Source organism: Ambystoma mexicanum, chromosome 9 (genome assembly GCF_040938575.1).
Source record: "Ambystoma mexicanum isolate Mex_15411 chromosome 9, UKY_AmexF1_1, whole genome shotgun sequence".
Classification (NCBI taxonomy): Eukaryota; Metazoa; Chordata; class Amphibia; order Caudata; family Ambystomatidae; genus Ambystoma; species Ambystoma mexicanum.
The window spans coordinates 559542509-559568328 of NC_090931.1; the positions used below are offsets into that span (position 1 = coordinate 559542509).

Consider the following 25820-nt stretch of genomic DNA (forward strand, 5'->3'; position numbering starts at 1 on the left):
AATTGTATAATCTTTTTGTTGTTCTTTTCATTTTGCTCCTACTATAAGATTAATGCAAACACACACTCCCCACAATCAAAGACCTTCCCCTTCAGTAACTGTATTCAAAAAGAGCAGAAATGGTACCCTTCGCCATCTCAAGATGCTCATACTCCATCTCCCCTTCCATGGTCATAGCCCCTCAAAACGATCTTTCCAGCGCCTGTTCACCACTCCATCCAATCAAATGATTATTACTACCATTCCTCAATTTTTGCGCTTTGTCTTGATCATTCCCCATCATTACATCCATTTCTACTGTGCTGCTACTCTTCCCACACTCTTCATCTTGGCCATCTTCCCACCCCGACCCCCCGCTTGTAATAGCATTCTTAAACGCATGCCTCCCCCTCCTTTCCCTCTTCCAATATTTAATTATCCATATTTCCTATTCTCCATTTCTATTTTATTGGAGGTGTGTGTGTGTGTGAAGGGGCCAGGGACCTGACCCTGTCATGGGTTGATGGGGACCCCTCTAAACCTGGTGCAGGAGGCCTGCCAGGGTGTTCCCCAGAGTCAGTCCTGCCCCAGAGGCTGAGTGAGGGAGTTGAGAGGCCCCCAATCTCTGCCCCCTCTACAAGTGCATTTGCATAGTACCACCTCCAATTTCCCCATGCCTTCTGTATCACATGCTTGACAGTGTCATGTCTCTTCCCTTTCGGGACCACTGTCTCCAGATATCCTTGTGGTGGAGGAGAGAATATGCAACCCACCGGCGAGAGATGAGGTGGTAAACACCAAAACAGCAGAACGTTGATTTGCAGCGTGCTGGCAATCAGATGCTCATCTGCTGCAAAACACGAACTCTGAAACTGTAGTGGGCCCCCTTTACAAAACACTGGCAGATATATTTGAAAAAGGGGGCAGGGTTTAAGGGACTGGGCTCTTCATAGTTCCCCATTTATGTAACCCGGCTCCTATGGGAGAGCAAAGAGGAGATTGGTACAGGTAACCAGCCGAGGCAGAGAGCCACTCAAAGGGGGAGGCGGAGGATAATAAAAGGTTGTCAGGAAGAACAGGTGATTGTGGGTTGTTCGGCTGAAGTCGCATGAGGAGAAAGCAGACAGACTAGACAGAGGAAGGATAGAGGAGCGGAGCCAGGAAGAGAATTACAGAGAGCTAGTTTGTGTGTAAGGGGAGTGAGACTAAGTGGGAGTGCAGGGGAGTGAGGTTGAATGGGAAAGTTGATAGAGGACAAGGAGGGTGACAACGTAGGAGTGAAGAGTAGTACAGAGCAGTGGGGACAGAGTAGTAGAGGGAGTGGACAGTAATGGAGCCAACACCAAATTTGATCGAAAAAACGGACTGTATGGACGTTTTGATCGAATTGGGGGTTACCGTTTTGTACGAATCCAAAAATGCCAAACATGAGGAGCAGGGAGTGCGTGGGTGTCCCCTACTCCCCATGTTGTTATAGGGGGTTTCGGAGGTGTGGGGGTGCCCCCCGCTTTCTTATCATTGGTGGCGGGGGACAAAATAAAAAACAATTACCATTCTAAACAGGGGGGGGGGGGGGATTACACTGCAGGCAGTTCACCCGCGAATAAAAACGAGCACAACCCAGTTTCGTAATGGAGGAGTGTAAAGAAGCAGAGGTAGAAATAAGTTGGAATAACATGAGGGACAGAGAGAAAGAAGAGGAAGAAAAGGGAGGAGTAGAACGGTGTGAGTGAGACCTGGGTGATTGTAAGGCATCAATTCCTGCTATCATTCTTCTTGTGGGACACTAGGTTAGGATCCACCTATAAGACTCTGCAGGGAGTAAGCAAGATTTTTAGGCCCTCACCACTAGCCAGCCACATTCTAGACAGAAGGGGTTACCCATCTCTAGTGACCACCTTTGGGTTGAGGAAAGTCTGGGCTATGGCAGAGGGAGACACTAGAAAGACGAGAGGGACCCGATTCAAGTACACAATAAAAACTCCTAACTTTCTGAGAGTTGGTGTGTTTGTGAGGTCATCTGTGACAGAAGAGAGAAAAGAACAAGTTACTTCTTACCTTGTAACGTTCTTTCGACGGGATGTTCCTCCGACGTATTCCTTATCTTTGATAATACGTTTCCAGCTTGCTGGCCTCGGACATTTTTCTGTAGAGGGCGCTGCGCGTCGACTTCCGCCAAATCGATGTCCCTCGACGGCCACCGTATCGGCGCAGACGTCACCATGCCCATAAATAGCCAACGCTGCGTCCGTTGCTCAGTTCCGTTTTGTAGCATAAGAAAAGTCATGCCTGAATTGGTTATTGACCTTGAAGGAGCGTAAGCTGCAACCACAAGGGAAGTATCACTGCGGGGATGGATGGGAGGGGAGATAAGGAATACGTCGGAGGAACATCCCGTCGAAAGAACGTTACAAGGTAAGAAGTAACTTGTTCTTCGAAGGGATTGTGTCCTCTGACGTATTCCTTATCTTTGATAGACTCCCATAGCAGTGGCATGTAATTGGAGGTGGGAGTGAGAATGTTATGCATCCCTTTAGGGATGGACCGAATGTAATACGGCCTTGCCAAATCTGGTCTCTTGACTAGTGGAGGAATCCAGGTTGTAAAATCTTGTGAATGTATGTGCAGACGACCATGTGGCAGCCGCACATATGTCTCGGACCGGTACCCCTCTTGGGAGAGCCGAAGAGGCTGCGATACCCCTGGTTGAAAGAGCCCTGAGATTTTGGGGTGGCTCTTTCCCTGCCAGTTTTAACATTCCAGAATGGCCAAAATAATCCACCTGGAGATGGTTTGTTTTGTTATGGGTAGTCCCAACTTGTGACCCGAGTATTCTACAACAGTTGGTCTGCTAGCCATTCTGCTGATGTAAAAGCTGAGAGCTCGCCTTGGGTCCAGCCTATGTAGCCTTTCTTCCTCTTTCCCCGGATGGGGAGGAGGGTAGAACGAAGGTAAGGTAATTTTCTGAGTAATATGAAATTCAGAAACCACCTTTGGGAGGAAATTAGGCTTCACCTGTAGGACAATTTTGTCCTTGTGGAAAATTGTATGTGGGGGTTTACAGGAGAGAGCTTGTAGCTCGCTCACCCTCCTAGCAGATGTTAGTGCTACCAATAGGACAGTTTTAAGCGTGAGAAAACTCAGCGAACAAGAGTGAAGTGGTTCGAATGGAGTGCCTATTAAGAAGTTTAAGACTAAATTTAAGTCCCATAAGGGAACCTGGAATGGTTTTGGAGGATAAACATTAGTTAATCCCTTGAGAAATTGTATCACTAGAGGAAGTTTGAAATACGATGGTTCCTCCGCAGTGCGCTTGAAGATAGAAAGCGCTGCGAGATAGCCTTTTACAGTGCCAACTTGAAGGCCTGAGTTTGCCAAGTAGAGTAGAAACGATAACACCGTTGGTGTACCACATGAAAAAGGGTCGATATTCTCTTCCCTACACCAGCTGCAAAATCTGTTCCAACGGCAGCGGTATAAAGACTTTGTTGCTGGCCTTCTGGCCGAAAGCAACACCTCTATGATGTTATCAGGGAGATCCCAATCCTTGTACCTCACCCTTTCAGAAGGCAAGCGTGAAGGTTGAGGGTTCTGGTGTCTGGATGGAGAACCTGACCTCCCTTCTGCGAGAGAAGATTCTCTGAGTGGAAGACGGATTGGAGGACAGATGGACATATCTAGAAGGTCCGGCTACCACGTTCTCCTGGCCCAATCCTGGGCAATTAGGATCATGGTTTTCCGGAATCTTCTCAACCTCCTGATCATTTGAGGAATAACAGGGACTGGTGGGAACGTGTAAAGGAGTGGAAACTCCCAATCCACTACGAACGCGTCTCCTAGAGCTCCTCTCGGGGGAAATTACCTTGAACAGAACAGATCGCACTTCCTGTTGGTGCTTGTGGCGAACAGATCCACCTGAGGGGTTCCCCAAAGGGCGAAAATCTCTTGAAGGACTTCCTGAGCTAGCTCCCACTCGTGGGAGACTGTGCTCTGCCTGCTCAGAGCATCCGCTGTCAAGTTCTTCTCACCGGCTAGGTGGACTGCCGATAGAGAGATTCCTTCTTGAATTGCCCAAAACCAGAGCTGCATCGCCTCTCTGCACAGTGGCAGTGATCCTACGCCTCCTCTTTTGTTGAGGTAGTGCATGGCCACCGTGTTGTCCGTCATTATCAGGACATTTCTCCCCTGTACTGATGGCAGGAAAGCTTTCAGCGCTAGTCTGATCGCTCTCAGCTCCAATAGGTTGATGTGTAGTCTGGACTCCGATGGAGACCAACGACCGCTGATGGTCAAGTCGTTGGCATGGGCTCCCCACCCCGTGAGTGAGGCGTCTGTGACTACTGTAAACTCCGGCAATGGTTGCCAAAACAGTTCTCCTTTCAAGATGTTCTCTGGATAGGCCCACCATTGAAGGTCGCGGGCTACCTTGTCCGGAATCTGGAGGAGATCTGTCATTCTCCCTGAGAATTGCAACCACTGACTTCTCAGTGCCCACTGAAGAGATCTCATTCTCAGGCGAGCCTCTGGCACAAAGATGATGCAGGATGTCATGAGGCCTAGCAACCTCAAAAAGTCAAAGGCTGGGAGACGTTGATCATTTTGAAACTTGGTGACCATCTGTAGAATATCTTGAGCCCTCACCTCTGGTGGCAAGGCTTTTCCCAGGGAAGTGTCCAGGACCGCTCCAATGAACTGGAGTCTCTGTGATGGTATCATCTGTGACTTCTTTAAATTGAGGGAGAAGCCCAGTTTGTGAAGGAAGTGGCAGACATAATCTAGCTGGGCCTGGGCTTGTTTCGAAGATACAGCCCTGATCAGCCAATCGTCCAGGTAGGGGTGGATCCCTTCCCTCCTTAGACTCGCCGCCACTACCCACATCAGCTTGGTGAAGACCCTCTGGGCGGAGGTCAGCCCAAATGGCAGAACTCGAAATTGATAATGAGAGTCAGCAATTGCGAACCTCAGGTATTTCCTGTTTTTGAGATGGATTGGCACATGTAAATAAGCATCCTGAAGGTCCAGATATACCAGCCAGTCCTGGAGCTGGAAGGCCTGAAGGATCTGTGAGAGAGTTACCATCTTGAACTTGTCCTTCCTGAGGAACTTGTTCAATTCTCGTAAGTCCAGGATGGGTCTCAGTCCTCCGTCCTTCTTTGGTATGAGAAAGTAGGGGGGAGTACCAGCCCTTGTTCCTGTCCGCTAAAGGTACCGGTTCTATGGCACCTTTCTCTAGCAGGTCTATAATTTCCTGCAAGAGGAGCGGATCTGGAACTTTTAGAGAACTGTTCCCCGGTGGATGACTCTGAGGGATGTGTAGAAAGGGTAGGCAGTAACCCTGGGCAACTGTCTCCAATGCCCAAGCATCTGACGTTATAGCCTGCCATTCCGTCAGCTGGTGAGTTAACCTGCCCCCTACCGGTGTATTGTGTGGAAAGGCCTCAGAGTGGTTTGGGGGCGGCTGATGCAGAGGGTAAAGAAGCACCTGCTGCTGCTGCTGCGGCGTTAGTACCTTTGACCCGTCCACCTCGGGTGGATCTCTTTTGGCCTCTTTGAGCCGGCTGTCCTCTGCCTTTCCCGAATGCGGAATAATAGCAAAAGGACTTTCCTCTCCTAGAGGTTCCTGAGGGGCGAAAAGGAGTTTGGCGGATAGCAGCTGCTAAAGATTTTGTTGCTGCTTTAGAAGTCTGCAACTTTTCCAGACTGTCAGCCTTTTTTCCGAATAGTGAAGAGCCGTCAAAGGGCATATTCAAAAGTCTGGCCTGTACATCTGGAGCAAAGCCAGACTTTCGCAACCACGCATGCCTGCGGATTGTTGTACTTTCCGCCATGGCCCTGCTGATACTGTCAGCGGAATCAATGCCAGTTTGAAGTGATTCGCACATGGCATCTTTGCCATCTTTAATAATGTTAAGGAAGGCTTCCTTTTCCTCTCCTTCGGGTATGCAGTCAGCCGCTTATGAAGCACACTCCCACAGTGTGTGACTGAACCTGGCGAGCGTACAGGTGGCGTTGATGGACTTCAACGCCATACTACAAGCAGAGAAGACTTTCTTCGCCATAGAATCATACCTCTTGTCATCTCTATCCTGTGGGACAGTAGGGTAAGCGGTCCTACTGCTAGATGAAGTTGGTGCTTGAACCATCAGGCTCTCTGGAGTCGGGTGTTTTGATAAGTATTCAGGGTCAGCAGCCGCTACCCTATACTTGGCTGACAATCTTTTATTGACCGCAGGGATAACTTCTGGAGTTTCCCAATTAGATGTAATTTTCCTTTGTAAGGCTGCATGGAAGGGGACCACAGGGTCCTTCTGTGGACCTTTGTCTAATATGTCTGTTAGGTCATCCTGTTGAAAAACAGGCGAAGGCGCAGACCCACCCATAAATTCAATAATTCTTGCCATAAGGGTTCTATAGGGTGTTTCGGCATGTTCCCCTGGGTCTGGCTTAACAAATTCCACTTCTAGGAAAGTGTCCAGCCCACTTGCCTCATGTAGCGACTCCTGTAGGTCCTTCAACCTTCTTTCCTCAGAGGTGAAATCCTCTGAAATAGGCAGTGTGGTCCTCTGTAACCGAAATGTTTCCTGGTCAGAATCTTCCCCATCTTCATAAATTGAAGATAGTCCAGGGTACTCCGACCTCTGAAATGGTGTAAAACCCATCTCTAAGGCAGAAGGAGCCAAACTCGTCATTTTTAAACGAGAAAACGTCAATGTCGTCGACACCGATGTGACAGGCTTCGAAGGCGCCGAGAACGGCGTCGAGAAAACTGGAAGAGGTCTCGAACAACTCGAGAGGATCGGGATCCTACTCGAGGACGACGACGGTCTCGGCATCGTGCCTGAGGCTCTTGGAATCACCGTTGGCTGTGGAGTAGCCTTGGTCTTCTCTTTCATCAGCGTCGATGTCGGCGTCGTCGACGATGGCGTCGAGTCGATCGACCGATGCGTCGAGGAACCCTTCGACAACGGCGTCGATGGCGCCGATCCATGCGAAGAAGGAATCTTCGACGACGGTATCGAAGATGGTGCCTTCTTACCCGATGGCTCGTGGCGCTCTCGGGTGGAATGTTTCGCCGGGTGCTGCTACTCGCGGAGTTTTGATTTTTTGGGTTTTTCACCCGGGGTATCACCCTCAGCTGTCTTCGAGGGGGTCGACGCCGCTTTCTCGAAGACGCTTAACATTTTCTTTCTGAATTGTTTTGTGGGACAGGAGACTCTTTCAGGGGAAACAGAAGACGAGGAAGGGGATCTTCGACGTCTTTTTTGAGTGTCTTGATCTCGACGAATGGTGGGAGCTACTTCGAGATCTAGAATGGGAATGTTTGACGGCGAGGAGACGAATGCCTCGACTCAGCCGAAGAAACCTTCGAGGAGGTTTTGACTGACTTACCTCTCTCGAGCTTCCCCTTGCGCTCCTTCAAGGCTTTCGCCGTCATCGACATGCAGTCCTCACACTCCGAACAATGGTGCTCGGCTCCCAAGCACCACAAGCAGATCCTGTGTGGATCCGTTAGACATTTTTTTACTGCAGTCTCGACATTTCTTGAAGCCAGATCGCGGCGGCGTCGGTTCCGATGAAGATGCCATCGTGAACGAGTAGGTATTTATTCAAGTATATATATGGTTATCCTGACTGAACTGAGCAGCGATGTTCCGAGGCCCCACAAAGCGCGGAAAAACGGAACTGAGCAACGGACGCAGCGCGCGGCTATTTATGGGCATGGTGACGTCGGCGCCGATACGGTGGCCGTCGAGGGACATCGCCTCGGCGGACGTCGACGCGCAGCGCCCTCTACAGAAAAAAATTCAGAGGCCAGCAAGCTGGAAACCTATTATCAAAGATAAGGAATACGTCGGAGGACACGATCCCTTCGAAATATATGTTTTGATCAAAAACAGAGGGACAAAGATGGACTAAAGCAGTCCTGTTACTGGGTGTCTTACACTTTGAAGAAGTGATGGGGGTAAAGAGTGAACTAAAACAGTGGGGGGGGTCGTGGATGGATTTGAGCACCACAAGGCTTAGGTAAAGGCTGAGGAGGTCAGGGCACAGTATAGTGCAGTGATGGCACCCAGGACAAGCGATGGGAGATTGGAGGGAGTTGGTTAGGATGAGGGGACACAAGGCCCGCTGGATGAACAGTGACCAACAGCAGCCAGGGAATGAGGGGCGGGGGAGGGATAGACTCCTGCTCCGACCAGATATACTTCCATCCTTCCCCTTGGATGCAGCTTCTCAGTTTTGACCACTCCCCTGTGCCTTAATGTACTCTCAAGTCTGCTCAAATGAAATTAGCTTAGTATTTTAGAAATCACCAAACACATTAATCAATGTCATTGTATATTGATGAAGTACATCGAAGTTAACCACACGATCATCACAAACCTGTTTTGTTTCACAATCTTCCTCCACACTCCCCGGTTGGGTCCAAATAACCAAGCATTGTATAAAGTTGTATGGGAAGTTTGATGTAACCTGCAGAAATTCTAACGATGCTAAAACAAATCCAATAGAAAAATATACTTTTAGCAAAATCGCACCCCATTGAAAAATAACTTACCTGCAAACGTAGTTCTCCAATGTCACCTGGTTTACGACCTTTAGTATTATACACAAGGGTCAGCAGATACAGGAACAACTAATTAGATTTTACAAAAATAATACAACTCTCACTGAATGTTTTATCAGGTCTGATTTTGAGCCCCACAGTGTCCGTTTGAATGCTGGTCCTTAAAAGCTGTGAGCCAGTGACACCTTATAAAAGATGGCGGCAGCCTGCAACATGCGACTCTGCAGACTGTTTGGACTAAAACTCCAAAAATCCATCGGCTTTGGCTACGCTGCTTAGAGCCAATAGGAGATACAATCCAAAACGTCTGGCGAGTTAAATGTTTCAGTCCTGCATTGTATAATCGTAAAATGTACACTGCACGATGGCATACTGTACATTGTTATATATTGTGCTCTCTAAGCCCTCAGATCTAGGTGGTCATAAGAAAGTGAACTGCATGCTCACATATTGTGCAGTGTTGCATATCATGCTCTGATATATATCTCACAACTAGGAGCCGATAGTAAAGAGTGCTTCATGGTAAGATATTCTGCTCCATTATATTTCACACCCACGTGCTCATAGAAAGTGCATTCCACGATAACACGTTGTACATTATTATGTATGGTGCGCTGTTGGTTCTCAGATCTGTGCATCCATAAGAAAGTACACTGCATTGATTCACCTTGCACCCCGTTGTATATTATGCCCCATTCACATCCAAGTGTCCACAAGAAAACGCGTTGCATGTTAAAATATTGAGGTCCTTTTATATTCCACATCTAGGTTCACATTGAAAGTGCTTTCTATGGTTACATATTATGCTTTAGTAGTTCTCAGATTTAGGTGCCCACAAGAAAGTTCTTTGGACCAACATATATTGCGCATGATTACTTAACGGGTTCCATCGGTGCTTATAGAAACTGCACACGGCATTGTTAAGTAGTGTACATTGTTAAATGGTATGTATTAGCAGGTCTCATGTAGCCCCCGTTTCCCAGCAGGGTGTCCACCTCCCTCACCCCGGACCATGGGCAGTTCCCATGGGCACCCCCACAACACCCACTGGGTAGGGAGGGGTGGCGCACTTGCTAAGAAAATCGCTCCTAACCAGAGATGATGGGATACACCGAGTTCTTAGATGACTAATGGACACGGACACCAGAGTGTATGCTACAGGGATTTCAATGGGGGCCCCCTTTTTTGTGATAAACACTTATGCTTTAAAGCACCCTTCCATTTCTCATTCCCCTGCGGTGAGCGCCAACTAAATGGGGGCCTGCTACGTCAGCTCCACTTCCTTGGAGGGGTTTCGGGGCCCCATCAGGGACATACCTACACATCCTACCCCTAACATTCCCTTCCTATCTAACCCCCATTCTACTTTTCACTATATATATATATATGAATGATACATTACTCACCGCAATCATATTTCTGATGCTTTTATCTGCTTAGATTCACATGCTATGCATAGGCCGACATCTCATAGGCCGACATCTAGTGGAAGCTGCAGAGTATTACAGTTGTTTTCGAAACTCGAAAAGGGATGTCGACAGGGCGTGCCAGTAATACTATCCCTAGTGTGACTCCCACTGTACCCATGGCCCTTCACGCGTCGAGGTCCCTCAGATTGTTTTGTTCTGATATGAGGTAGCATGAAGTGTAGCGTGAGTACAGGTGTATTAAAGCAGATATGTATCAGAAAATGCTCATAGAAACATCCATGCACCTTCTCTCCAAGGGAGGAAGGGTGGGCGCATGTGAATCTAAGCAGATACAAGCATCAGAAATACAATTACGATGAGTAATGTATCCCTTCTGAGGCTTGTGGAATCTGCTTAGATCACATGCTATGCATAGATTAGCGAGCAGTGTTAGGAGAAGGTGGTGGGTTGTGAGAAGGAACAGAAGCAAATAGATGTTTTAGAACCACTTGTCCCACCTGTGTATCTGCTTTGGAATGAGTGTCAATGCACTAGTGCTGAGTAAAAGTATGTACTGAGCTCCATGTAGCTGCTTTGCAAATGGGGTCCAGCAAGACGTTTGCGATAAAGGACAAAGTAGCTCCTGTACCCCTTCTGGAGTGAGCGCTTGGTGCGACAGGCAGAGTGTTGCTTAATAATGAGTAACAGAGCTGTATGCATCTGACTATCCACCTGTAGATAGCATTCTTGGAAATGTGGTCTCCTTCTCTGCCTGTTGCTACAGTGACAAACAGTTGGTCTGTTTTCCTAAGCGGTCTGGTCTTGTTTACATAGTAAAGGACCGCCCTCTTTACATCTAGTGTATGGAGTTTCTTCTCAGCTGAGTTTGTTGGATTCAGGAAGAAGGCCGTTAGCTCAATGGATTGGTTCACATGAAATTTGGAAATTAATTTAGGTGAAAACCGAGGGTGCGTACGTAAAAACAATTTGTCCTTGTGTATGACAAAGAATGGGTCCTGCACTGACAATGCTTGCAGTTCACTAACTCTTCTTATGGAAGTAATAGCCAATAAGAAGGCAGTTTTATGTGTCTGGTGTTTAAGACTTGACTTATGCATAGGCTCAAAGGGAGGTCCCATGAGCTTTGCGAGTACTACATTGAGATCCCAGCCTAGCGGTGGGTTTGAAATTGGAGGGTGGAGTCTCTTTACTCCCTCCATGAATGTTTTGATGACGGGGACTTTCCACCAAGCTACTTTACTCTGCGAGGTGGTGGAAGCTGATAAAGCCGCCACGTGAACCTTTATAGAGTTATATGCTAACGCTGAGTGTAACAAGTGGAACATGTAGTGAAGAATGTAGGATGAAGTACATTATACAGCGTTAATTTGTTTGGAATGGCACCAAATTACAAATCTTCTCCACTTGTTTAAGTAACAGTGTCTGGTGTTTGTTATGTAAGCCTCCTTGCTCCATACAGCGTTGTGGTCGATTTAGATGCCCAAACTCTATGACTTCAGGAGCCATGCTGCCAAGTTCATTGAGTGAGGTTGAGGGTGTACTGTTAATCCCCCGTGTTGAGTCAGTAAGTTGGTCTGGCACAGGAGCTTGATGGGATCGCACATTGCCATTTTGCGCAGATGTGGATACCATGTTTGTCTCGCCACATAGGAGCAACTAGGATGAGCGTCATCTGTTCCTTGTGAATCTTGTTCACCATCTTGTTGATAAGGTGTTGGGGGTAGGGGGGGACAGTAAGCAAATTTCCCCGACCAGCTCATCCATAGGGCATTCCCCTTGGAGTCTGGTTGGGGAAACCTGGAAGCGAAGTCTGGGCATTGCTTGTTTTCTCTTGTAGCGAACAAGTCTAGCGTGGGGTAACCCCACTGAGAGAAGATGTGGTCTAAGACATCTGTGTCTAGTTGCCACTCGTGTTCTTCTGGTAGGGGGACTCTGCTCAGCGGTTTGGCTAGAGTGTTGAGTTCCCCTGGAATGTATTGGGAGGATAGGAACCTATTCCGTCTGAGTGCCCATCTCCAGAATGTCTGTGGTAGCTTGGACAGATTTGGAGAATGTGTGCCCCAGTTTGTTGATGTAAAACATTGCAGTAGTGCTGTTGGTGAGGATCTCAACCGACTGATTTGTTAGCTGTACTTTAAATGCTTGAAGCTCTCTGAATACTGCCAGAAGTTCCAGCAGGTTGATGTAGTTCTGTGCCGTGGTGTGAGCCCACAGACCATGTGCTGTGTGATGTAGGTGATGAGCCCCCCCACCCAGAGAGTGACGCGTCTGTCGTAACTATCACCTACACTGCCGATTCGTGGGTTTCCCTTCAACAGATTTTCCCTTGTCCACCAGCGAAGGTATTGTACTAGTGTTGGCAAAACAACCACTAGATCGTCCCACTGACCTCTTGCCCGAGACCACTGTTTTGCAAACCACTCCCGCATGGGGCGCATGCAGAGACGTGCGTGTGGGACCAGGTAAAGGCAAGATGCCATCATGACTAGCAAACGCATAGCTTTGCGTACGCTTAGCTGGTGGCCGGCTTGATATCGAGATATTTGCAGTAACATGTTCTGAACTCTTTCCTTTGAAGGAAAGACTAAACCTTCTTCCATGTTTATGACAGCTCCTATGAACTGTTTGGTTGTGCTTGGCACAAGGCTTGATTTTTTCTCGTTTATTGAGAAGCCCGATTGGAAGAGAAGGTTGATGCCTCCACCGCCAGTACCTTTGTGAATACTCTTGGAGCAGACGCTATTCTGAAGGGCACTACTTTGAATTGGTAGTGCTGGTTTGCTATCTTGAAACGTAAGAATCCTCTGTTAGCTGGGAACATTGAAATATTAAAGAAGGCATCTTTCATATCCAATGTTGCCATGTAGTCCACCCGCTTTAGCAGAGGGAAACTTTGTGTAGCATTGTCAAGCAGAATTTTTATGGCTTGACATAGGTGTTTGCAGGGCGTAGGTCTGATACTGGGCGCATTGTTAGATCTATTTTTGGCACAAGGAAGCAGGTTGAATAAATACCCCTGTTTACCTGGTTCGCCGAGACGATTTCTATGGCGTCCTTGAGAAGCAGCGTTGCGACCTCCTCGAGAAGGATACAGTGTTCTTCCTTCAAGTTTGTTTTTTGATGCAGGGGATGGTTCTGGGGTCACTAAAGTAGTTCCATGCAATAACCGCCCGCCACGGTTGATAGTACCCACTTGTCCGAGGTGATCCCCCCCATGCGTTGGTGAAGTGTGTAATACGTCCTACTACTGGAGAGGCATAGGAGGGTAACAAGCATGTTGTCATTGTTTGGGCGGTATAGCTCCACCTCTGGAAGTGGAGGACCTCCCCGGGCACGAGATAGATGCTGGGCCCTCTGGAAACCCTGCGAGGCTTGACCCAGATTGTTTACCCAGGAAGAGCCCCGACTTTGTCCATAGCCTGATGCCCTTTGTGAGATTTGCCCACAAAATCTACGAAAATTGCTAATGCCTCTTTGGCCTGGTGGCTTATTTGTTAGCTGGCCCAGTGATTTTAAAGTATCCTACGCCTCCTTTCCGAATATTAAAGCATCCTCGACAGACTTTCCAAACAGGACGTTGGGATCCACCGGCATGTTAAGGAGTGTTGCCCGAGTTTCCCGTTTGAAACACTACTGGCGTAGCCATGCGCAGCGTTTAATTATTGTACCTATGGCGATAATCCTGCCAGCATTGTCTGCGGCATCTAAATTGTTCTTTAAGATGCAGCTGGATATTGCTTTGCCATCAGCTGCTGCTAGGGCCAGTTGCGATTTGAGGGGTTCAAGAGCTGAAGCTAACAGTGCTGTTACCTCATCCCACTTGTGGCAGTTGTAACTTGCCAACAGGGTTGTATTATTCGGAATTCTTGTCTGAAAGGTTGCCGACGTGGCCATAATTCTTCCCAGCGTGCACAATGTCATGATCCCAGTCAGTGGGCATAGCCCTCATTCAGGCTTCCAGGCCAGGCAGAGAACATTAGATGCAACAGCAGGCCGAAGGTGGGTGTTAGCCTGGCACGCATGGCATTTACATCATTCTCAGCATACACTTCCATAGATTGGAGATGTATTACAGTAATTCCATACACTTAACATGACCGCTGCAAGGTCCTTTTATAAGTTGCAGCACGTTCTATTCATATTGCAGAGGGAGCTATTTAAGCCCCGCCTCTGCTGGAACACGCGCTTCACATCTGCTTGGCTGACAGCGGGTAACGCTACCAGCGTTTCTCGTCACAGAACCTGTAAAAGGAGATAATAGAGACCTTAGTTAACAGCAAAACTGCAGAGTTCACTAAGTTAATAGAACAGGCTTACCCGTCTAAGGTCATCTACGAAGCAACTAGCTTCCGTCAGAAGTTTCACTCACAGCCACAGCATCTTCAGTCAGCAATCTTCGCTCGTAGTCGCAGAATCTTCTGCCAGAAAGGTTCACTCACCGCCACAGCATCATCTTCAGTCAACAGTTTTCTTTTGTAGTCGCAGTAATTCAAGTCAGAAGTTTCTTCTGCAGCCACCGCATCTTCCAAAGGTATGTTTCCTCAGCTTTCTGAAAACCTGCAGACAAGATAAGAGGTATTTAAAATATCAATAAACTAATTTAATAGTAAAAGAAGACGTTTACTAAGCATTTTACGCACCTAAAAGTTCAAGTTTTCACCTCACAGTTGTTTCCGCGCGCTTCCTTGTAGGTGGTAGTTGCTCCGTATAAGCGAACTTATGTTTTAAAAAGTTTTATCATCCTGAGTAACTCTGCAGCCATAATTCCTTTTCCTAGATTCAGAGAACCTGCAAAAGAAAGAAAAAAGAGCAAGTTATTAGAAAGAGATCTCTCCAATGTAGGAATCAATCCAAGCCCTAAAGATTACAGTATTTTCACCAGCTACTTACCCCAAGCCTCATTCTTAAAAAGAAAAGTTACTTGTGACAAGAGACTATAGAATACTTCAGCTACCCAAGTTACAATTGTTTCTTCATCTCAACACACCCCTGTAGAAAAGCAGGATGGCGAGCTTCACAAAAAAAAAATAAACGCAGGTGAGAAGTGAGGGATTAAAAGAGTACAGTTTGTTAAGGATTTCAATCGGGCATCACACCTTGGTCTTAGCCTAGCATGTAGCGCACAACAGGAATATTTTCTCTTTATATTCTACAAATTCAATTTGAGATGGTGCACAACCCGTCTTACACCCACTTTTTAAAATACCCCGGGTCACAATGGACCATGAACCAGGCCGGTTGGGGAAAATGCAATCTTTAAATTCAAAGGAAATCAAACAAATTTTAATACTGGACAGCAATCGCCAATGGGGTGATAATTACACTGTAGATTGAAGCAATACACTTGGTTAACCTTTTACAAGAACATATCTAAAACACAAATGAATAGGAACACTTTTTCTCTTTGGGTAGATAGCACCCGAGTTAAGATTTCCCACTGCAATGCCATCCCAAACCCCTATGAATCGAATTGGGAATGGACAGCAGGCAGTCAGGAATATCGTGCAGCAAACACAATCAAAATTCGACCTTCCCTCACAAAATATGAGGCAAAAACAGATTTGAAAGCCCTTTGCAATGGCATAAAATGACACTAGGAAATTGACAAAAATAATTAATGTGCTGTTAAATCTATGAGGCAAATATGATTTCTCACAATAGCAGGAATTTATAAACACTGGCAATCACAGGGCAAGTTCTCAACAAAAGGCCTCCAGTTCAAAAACAAGTTGAAAGTAAGAACACGATGCAGCCGAAATCACACATTGGAAAGTTGCATTTTTTTTCTCAATTGCGGTTTTAAATAACACAAACGGTTTCCATGAAAAAGAGGAATGTGGTTTTTGGGCTGGGGGATAGATGCACATCACAAGGACAATATAGGAATGAAAAGATTGTTGTAGCTGAAGATTTCTAAGAGATTTGCAAGAAAGAAGGAGGTTCGGTTTTGGCAAAATGAAGCCGTGAAAGAGAAAAATCAGCTGGGAAAGAAAGACAAGTTTTACTTAAGCTAAATTATCAAGGCTAGATAGCGCTGCCTATGAAACAGATAAAGTCGGCCGCATTAACCTGCTCCACGCAGCGTTTCTCTTTGCATGGAAATTAATTAAATTATTCAAAATGTTGCTAAGGAGTTACAAGATGGGGTGAATGAAAGCATGGCGCTAACACTACGAAATCATGGACAAAATGCACAAAGAATTCTGACAGTTGGACAAATTACCAAGTCATGGATAGGGTTGCTTAAAGAGTGGAACAAAGACAAAGGGTCAAGATGGGGCAGACTATGTGTTTCTATGGGATGTGGAAAATACTCGCAGTTCACGCTTCAATTTGGGATTTTGGAACAGTCAAACGGGTTCTGGTCACTGCACAGCTCGGGTCACCATGTAGCGAACAGCTGGGCAATTCTGGTCTCTGGATAACAAGTACAGCTGGATGGCAGAGGTACAGCGGGCATGCAGCTAGCGGGCAAAATGCCGGTCTGGTCTCCGGATGCCCCCACAAAAAGGGTACCGCAGTTTTCCCCAGGTTAATGGAATTTTAGTGGGATTTTATGAATCTAGACCTTGCTGGGATAGGGTCCGCTTTGCTTTGGCTTTGCAGTGGAATCGGAATCTGGCAAGATGAATGTAGAATATCAGGAATGCAGGTGCTGTAAATTCAGGAGAGAGTCTGTGGAGTTCTCTCAGCCACCCTTTATATAAAGCATGGTGACATCCCAGAATAATATGGTAGGGCAGGCTAAACTGATTACGCCCCTAAACAACTGGATTGGACAAGGGTGATTATTACCGCCTTCTTGTTAACTGATTGGACATCAGCTTTATAATGTGGGTTTGCTATGTTCAGAACGACCCACAGTTAATTTCGCCACAACCCAGTTTGACATAAATGGCACATTTTTACAGTTGTGGCATCTTAACTCATCACATGGGCAGATTACATATTTTATGTAGAGCATGGCAGTCCAAATCTCACAGTTGTAGGACCTCGTTTCGTCTGTTTAACAATTTTTCATCGTTTTCAGTGAGAAATATTCGGCCTAGAATTCTAAAACTTTATACATGTGTATAGATTAATGTTAGGCATATCATTATTGAATTTAACAGTGGCATCAAGTACAATTTCCTCAGAATGTCCACTTCTCTGCCATTTCTGTTCCCAACAGGGCAGTGAAGGCTACCACGTCTTAAACTAAAACCCACAAAATTACATTTAAACGGTTAACTTTTTACATTTTTGCGAGGTCCTGTTGCAAAGATAAAAGTCTTACAAGTTTATTTATAAAATAGTCTTTTGAGGCAAATGTTAAGCATTGTTCACCATATACAGGCATAGCTTAAAAGGCTGCTCTTGAGTTGGCTTTGCAGGTCCCAGCAGAAGTCGCAGGGGAAGTGTGATTTCCCTTTTCACATGTCCGTGTCCCAGAATTTCTATAGTAAGAGGCCTCAGCCCACACAAAAATCTGCAGAGCCCAGGGTGTTTAGTGCTCTTGGGTCCATTCAAGTTTTCAAAGGTGGCGATTAGCATGCATATGTCCTAGAAGTTTATGGTGGCTTCTTTGTGGGGGAAGGCCTCAGTTTGGCTAGCAGAAACCTGTTCTGGAGCTTGCAAAATCCAGCCAATATATTTTAATTCTTTATTTTCTTTATTTTGTTCTGAATCAAAAACAAGCCTTTTGAATAAAACATCTCATATGTTCCCCAGCAAAACCCCCTCTATATTGCTAGGCAAGGAAACATTTTTATTCAACATTGTGCTTTTAAAACAGGCATTTTTCTCTTTGGTTTGCAAAAGCCCATTTCGACACATGGTGAAAGCTGCTAGGATTTCCCTTTCAAATTCGGTTCTTCCATCTGACTTCCTAATATTGTTTTGCAGCCATAGTCAGTTCCTTTTATACAGCAATTTGCTTGAAACACAGATGCACTGAAATTGACATAGCCTATAGAGCTAGGATAGAGCTAGGATTTCTTTGAAGCATTGATCTTTTGGCATTTTGTGACTCAAAATGTCAAATGTTTTCTGCGGCTGAAAGTGAAGTTTCTTTTGCCCTTTTTTCAGATTTGGCTGGCACAGCCCATCAAGCAGGGATCATGCTTTCTTCTGCTGAAGCACAATGTGGTTATGGATGGGCCTGGCAGGGCCTTATGGATAATAGCACTGTGATGTGGAATAGATGAAAATAGCATCTGGGCAGCATCCTTTTCAGTGTAAAATATTCCCTTTTCAATGGGAACTTTTTGCATGCAGCAGAGCAGCGTTGCTTTGATTCGCTTCTTTTGGGTGCACCCAAGAACACACAGCACCTTTCTCGGTGTGCCTCCCGTTCCACTTCGCCCAATAGGTGTTTGGCAAGATGGTGCAGCCATCCTTTTGTTGCTGCAAAACGCAGTTTTGATGCAATGGTGCTTCAAGGAGCCAGCGCAGCCATTTTGCTGCTGACTGCAGAAGCGCAGCTTGGTTATGGATGGGAATTCTGCTGAGTGGGTCAGTAGTATCTTAGTCAGTAGATGTTATAGTGTTCACATTATTGTTGTTTAAACAGAAAGAATCCAAAAAGTATCAAGCACCAGGTCCACAGGCTGAGAAAGCATTACGCTCCCGAGGAGTCCAGGTAAGCATTACATACAATTATTTTACTCTCTTTCTCAGGGGGCACCTACGAGGAGGCTACAGGTGTTCCAGCCCTCTTCCGAGTTGTAGTTACCACAAGAAAATCTGGTTTTAGTTGCCCCCTGATATAAAGAGGGTCTGTGGGTGTGGAGTGGAAGTGTGTCTCGATGCGCGGGTTAACAGCCTGCATTTGATTCAGGGTCTCCAGAGAAGGCTATATCCTCCTTTGGATGGATTGCAGGATAGGAATAAATTGGGTGACGGCCTCTGTCTCCCAATACATCCTCCACAAAATCTTTGTCCAACTGAGTTTCTTGGGTCCAAATCTGAAAGCGCTCTTTAATGAGCATATCATTATGCAATGGTTGATTGTCCACTGGTGAATCAGCCACTGGAGGGTATTGGTTGACGGGTGAGGGAATGTTGTACACATCCTTATCGTAGTACTGGTTTCCTCCCTCCTGTATAGTACTGTCTTCATTGTCTGCATTAGGATCATACAGATTGATATAGACGGTGTCTGGGTCTTGCTGAGGGGAGATAAGGAGGGTTTTAGGACGTGGCTTTTTAGGTGGGGGCCGAGAGGGAGAGGCAGCAGTAGTGGGTGGTGTGGTCTGTAAACTTTGGACTGCTTGTGGGTTTTTCTCAAAGAAGTCTGCCATAAATTACATCCTCCTCATGACTATCAATGTCCTCGCAGGTCCATTGAGCTGAGCTAGGTATCGACATGGGATTCTGAGAAGTTGTCTGACCCTGAGGTGTAATTTGAACCTGCGGTATAGGCTGGCTCTTGTTTTTCAAGGCTGCTGTTATTGAGTCCCCCAGAAACCAGAACCCTTCTCTTTGTGTGTGTAGAAGACTTCTCCCGATGCGGGCAATACCTCTTGGAAGATTGCTTCTTTAAATTATTCCCCTTAAGGAGACTTTCAGGGACATGCTTTTGCACCAAGTGGGCTATTCCCGAGCTTTTGGTGCCTTTGGCCATTTTCGACGTGTAATGTCAAATTTCGGCAGTGGAGTGGACCAAAGTCTTGTCTTCCGGCGTTCAGTGGAGGGTTTGGACACAGTGTCTGTATTGTCTTTCGACTTTGGGGGGGCCTTTCGTGTGGTGATCGGGAACTGGAGTGCCCAGAGCACAGGGATTCAGTGGACCTACCCCTTGATGCCGTGTGTGGGTGGGTGGTCGACGTTCGCGTCGATTTTTGGTCCTTGGCAATGTGCTTAGTACGAGTGCTACCGCCGCCGGGTGTTGTCCCCATGACAGAGCCACCAGCCTGTCTATTGGGGTCGGGGGCTTGCACTTGGGAATCTAACTGTTCCCCTGTCGCCTTTGCTGTCCGAAGAGACCACGATGCTGCCATCCGCTGCAAGTACCCTCCACGTCCATGGCGGCCTCAGCCTGCATGGCGTGATGGGGCCAGCACTTAGTCTTACGGTCCTTGAAGAACTTTCAGGCTCAACAATGGCCCTCATCATGAATTTTTTATTACAAGTCAGGCAGAATTTAAATTGAGTGTTTTCCATAGTTATAGGATAAGGCAGCCAGGCAAGAAAAGAAAGTGTAAAGGGAAATATGCATTCTCTAATGTCCACCCCCCACTCTCCCTACTTTTTGGCCCGAGGCCCTGTGTGGCCATCCAAGGCCAAAGGGGTCCACCGATGCAGGTTCTTTGTTTGGCAGCCCTCTTTACCGCTGTCAAATAAGGTAACGAAAGACGTTGATAGAAAGGATAGGAAGAGTAAACTAACTAAATGAAATAATCAAGGCGTTAGCCAAAATTGGAACTCTGCGATTTAGCGTCCCCCTACCATGGCAGAAAAAAACAATCTGAGGGACCTCAATGCGTGAAGGACCATGGGTACAGTGGACGTCACACTAGGGATAGTATTACTGGCACGCCCGGTCGATATCCCTTTTCGAGTTTCGAAAACAACTGTAATACTCTGCAGCTTCCACTAGATGTTGACCTATGCATAGCATGTGATCTAAACAGAATCCACAAGCCTCAGAAATATATATACATACACACATACACCATATATACAATAACACTATTTATACAGTGTGTCACAATGGGAGGTGGGGGGACTGCTGCAGTCAGTCACCCCCTTAACAGTACCTTCAAGGGCCGTCTCTGGTGACTCTGGCACATTGAGGGTTGGCTGCAAAGCTGGATGAAGGGCTAGCTTGGGCCCTGTATATGGATTATGGATGGGGGCCTGTGTTGTAATGTGAGTCAGTCTTGTTATGTATCACTGGCCAGGAGTGCATGCTAATGGAATGTTGTATGCATGATAGACAGCTCAGGAGAATGTTGAGTGAGTGTTGTGTGTTTGAGTGTTCCATGAATGTCAGTTGGGGGACTGAGCTGGGAGTGAGAGGATGGCTGGTGGGTCTGTCCCTTTAATGTCTACCTGTGTCTAACTGATCCCGCTATGTACATACCTGCAAGTAACTGGAGTTTGTACATATGTTACTGTGTAAAATAAAGCATCCTGGTTTAACCTATGTGGCTCCACAACTGGTCTGTGTACTTAAGGTTAGAACCTACCTCACATCTTAATAGCCTGGCCCCTCTTTCTTCAGGGTGGACCCGTCCACCACAGTGGGCCACCCTGTGCTCTGGTGGTCTTCTGTGAGGTCCACAGTGGGTTGTCCGATCGCCATCTCCACTGCCTCTTTCCTTCTTCTGGGTGGGCCCCATTGGCTGGCATCCGCCACGGCCTCTGCGCAGCCGAGCTGCCCTGGAATAAGCAGTTCAGCCCTGTGGCTTACTATTCATGAGGCTCTAAACATGCCCACCCGCCCAGATGCCTGACGGGGCACTTGAGGCAGCATCCACCAGGTTAAGTCTTTCTTTTTCTTTGCTGTCTTTTTCTAATTCCCTTTTCTTCAATCCCATCGGGATTTGTTTTTCCCCTGCCAGGGGAGTTCTATTCCTTTGTTTTGCTTTCTTTTATTTATTAACATTCCATCCAGCCCCATGGTGGGCTGGATGGCTAGATCCAAAGCCAAACACTTTGAAAACACACACAAATAAAACATACACTGCACATTTAATAAAGTACTTTCATTACCCTGGTGTCTTCAGTCTTCAGTCTTTATTTTTAGTTGCTCCGTTAGGGCACAAGAACATAGCCCCCAATAGCCGGGTGCAGTGGGGCCACGGGCTACACTCCCATCTAGGTGTCCCTCAAAAAATATGCTACATTCATTGTTGCATGGTTACAAACTGCATTTTAGTTTATTACGGTACAGCTCACATCTAGGCGTCCATGAAGCAGCGTGTTGGGCTATCACATATTGCGCTCTATCAACTGTACATCCCTGCATCATCACATACTGTGCCAATTGGTGGTTCACATTCAAGAGTGCCCAGATAGAGCGCAGCACACCCACACCGCTTGGTACTGTGACCCATGGTGCTTACGACACACTGAAATCTCCAACAACGGATCACTACACAATTATATATTTCTATGTATTCTGTGTTTCATGGTCGCTGAAATCCAATTTGACACTGAAGAACACACCACACAACCCAGTACTGTGCCCTAGTGTCACCAGCCAAGACATCTGCAGGAAAATGCACCGTATTACTCCACATTCATACGCACTTTGCTGGTGTCCTCTAAGTTTGTAGGGGGCAAGTGACGCGGTATACAACTGAAATAATTTGCCCGTAAAAAAAAGCATTGCACTGCACAGTACATTAACAGTGGATGCAATACTAATGCGCGACAAAGGACACACTCATACAGAACCATAAACAATCCGCAAAATAACAAAAACCTGAACACAATACCATCAATGCAAGCGGGACAACTTTTCGAATACTAAACTTGTGCAAAAGGCTACCACACAACGCCTCACTACAAGAAAGATAAATGTGTAAGATGGGAGAAAATGATCTGCAGACAAGACGAGCCACAAGACCCCAATGGATCCAACGCACTTGAAATCCCCCACCCCCAATCAATACCCTCCCAATTAAAAGCATGTATAGGAGCTGTTGTGGGAGCTGATAAGCAACAAGCTTTTGTTTTGAAGGAACCATCACAAGGATCGAGCGGCGTGGGTACACATTAGCATTCAGCAATGTGCCCCAAGCCTGATTCTTTCTTTTGAACTATGAGCCGGCACTAGCAGTAATTACATAGTTACACCTGTTCGGAAAGGAACAAACCCAGTGTGTGTGTGTGTGTGTGTGTGTGTGTGTGTGTGTGTGTTGGGTGCTCGCTGACAGGAAAATAAAGGCATTTTATTACTGCCTCAGTGCGTTCTGCTTTTCCCTATAGAGAAATTTACCTGAAAAGTGCTGCTGTGCAACTTTTGTGTCGGAACTTCATTTTCACCAGCTAGCCATCCCTCCTCTGTCACAAATCTGGCTGCAGCCCCCAATTGTGCAGTGTTTACACCTGAAAAGATGAAGGGCGGAGTGCTCAGAGTGTTTAAGGTGTGAACATTTTGACCCTATCGCATCCCGCATTTCTACACTTAATCTACTTTGCGGCCTGTGACGGGGACTATAAAGTTCTCACAAAAGACAAAGGAGGCGAAAACACTGGAAACGGGACTGTGTGTGGGCTGCCTGCGGGTGGTGGTGAAACTGATAAATGTAATATGCTAGCAGGACTAGCTTCTGTTTCATTGCGGAGGAATACCCAAGAACTGCTACGTGCGTCTAAACGTGTGTGCGGACATTAAGCATTGCCTAAGTGCATTACAAAATGGCCTTAAAACTACGCAGTGTAGGGGGCGCTGTTGTGCGCCAAACAAGATGGCCGCCTGAAACATGAGCTCTGTGGGAGGCAGATCGCTCGATCCTGATCTTGGCCATTAACGATCTACAACTTGTATCAGACTGCTACGATTCACGAGCTGCTGGACCAGGGACCAACTGGTCCAAATGCCGAAGAAAATCGGCGCCGGTAACCCTGTAATCGGGAACTGCCGCGACCAACCCCCATTGCCCGCGAATCTGCATGCCGAAATCCAGCACTCGAGGAGAGCCAGACGGTCCGGGCCTTCGGTACCGTAGCGCCCCGCCACCCCTGTGGAGGCCCGAATGGCAGTGGAACACCTCTGAGTCGGAGACCGGTAGCGGACCATGGGATTGCTTGGGCCGTGCGGCGCTGGCGCAGAGCACCGCAGATACTAGAACTGTAACCATTCACATGCTGGACCCGCGCCCAGGCTGGGCGGCCCCAACTCAGGCCCTTATCGACTCCTATATCGGCCCTCACCCTGCTGTCTCCCCCGCTGGCCCGCCCCCTCCATCGAGATTCCAGCGCCCGGGGTAGAGCTGTGGCACACCAACGGACGCCAGGTGCTGCGCTCCCCCGCTGTCGTGGACTGGGTTTCCGGACCCTTGGCGCCCGTATGGAACGTGGGGGTTGGAGTTGCTGCTAACCCCTGGCCGTCCTGAAGCAGAGAGAGGGACAAATTGATGCGGTGCTCCGCAGGGGTCACCAACCATCCGCACCCAATAGAGGACGACCTGCTCCCGCCGAGCGACGTGCTGGGACCCTCTCGCAGACCGCACTAGATCCTTGCCGGCACTTGGAGGGGCCCGGACCCCTGGCAGCCTGGCCGCGGCCTGCTGGGACCCCCCCGTGCTTGGGTTGCATCCTGCCAGCCTCTGCCATTGAGGCCTGGATCCCCTGGGGGCTGCACCTCGTTGATCCTGTCCGTGGAGGCGAGGGACACCATCGGCTCTCCTTCCTCTCTCCTGAGTCACATCACTGCCACAATGACTAAAGGAACTGGGAAAAAACGGAGCTCCATAAACATGTTCACGAAGACTCCGGTCGGCCCTGCTGAGGAGGCCTCCGAGCAGGCCCCTGCCACTACCTCATCCCTTGCTACCTCAGAATCTCAGAACATGATGGACTTTATCCGTGAGGGGTTTATCACGCTCCACTCGAAGTTAGATGACATGAATGGCACTATCTCCTCGATCAAGGCCCACATTGAGAGGACTGACAGTCGAGTGCTGGAGGTCGAAACCAGGGTGAGCTCTACCAAGGATGGTCTGGGGGCGCTGCGTTCGGAGGTCACGGCTCTATCTAACCGTGTCCTTGAGGTGGAGAAGAAAAATGAGGACTTGGAATCTCGCTCGAGGCGTAACAACCTCCGTATCATTGGGGTCCCTGAGAGTGGCATCGGAGAGCCGATGGAAGACTTTGTGGAAGGCACATTACTGTCGCTTCTGGATTCACCGAAGCTCTCTCCGCAGTTTGCTATAGAGCGGGCACACTGGGCCCTGACGCCTAAACCCAAGCCAGGTGCACCTCTGCCACCCATTATAGGTCGGGTCCTTAACTTCAGGGACCGTGATGCCCTCCTTAGAGCCGCAAGACTCAAAGGTGAACTTCTACTGGACGGAGCAAGGATACACCTATACCCTGACTTCTCGGTAGCTGTCCAGCGGGAGCGCAAGACTTTCTTGGCTGTGAAAAGGAGGCTTAGGGATCACGGAGTCAAATACTCCATGTTATACCCCGCTAAACTACGAGTGGAGCACAACAATCGTGTGTCGTTCTACACAAATCCGGAGGAGGCCTCCAGGTTTATCGACGATCGTTTCCCAGGTTGACCTTCCTCCCCAGCTATTCCGCTACAACTACTCGGAGTGCCCGTTGGGGGGGCGCCGACACCGGCTTTCCCCCCCCCGACGCCAAGAATATACCACACTTGTACTTCTCAACAATTGTCAGTTGGATTAATCTATATGACTGTGCCAAGGTAAATTGTGCCAATTATAGTTTTCAAGTCACGTCCGTAGCATCATTGTAGGCACCATGTTCTAGCTGGATCTGCCACAGGCCCGGAGCGGCGTCATCAGTCCGGCCCACAGGCCCCCAGGCGTTGATGCCACTGTTTTGGATTTGGTTAAGGGGTTTTGGGGTTGTCATTCCTCGTGTTGGGGGAGGGGTGGGGGTGGGTGGGGATGGGTGTTTTGTTATAAAAAAGTTTGGCGCTGGCAGCGTGGACGGACCGCAGGGTAATGCAATGTTGATGGGGCTACAGGGCTGCAGCATCGGCCCACTGGACATTATCCCGGCGATATGAGCGTCACCCCTCCTTTGACGGAGGACAATCTGACCTTCATGAGCTGGAATGTGTGGGGACTGGGCAATTTTAAAAAAATTAGACAGATACAGCTGCACGCGGAACGGCATGGATCCAAGATCCTGTTCTTACAAGAGACACATGCGCG

The 25820-nt window shown here is 47.6% G+C and overlaps 1 protein-coding gene across 2 annotated transcripts in view; it reads right to left on the minus strand.

Annotated features, from left to right (window-relative positions):
• Positions 1-25820, minus strand: part of RAD51C (RAD51 paralog C) — a 609255-nt gene that overhangs the window by 169962 nt on the left and 413473 nt on the right. The window lies entirely within an intron of this gene.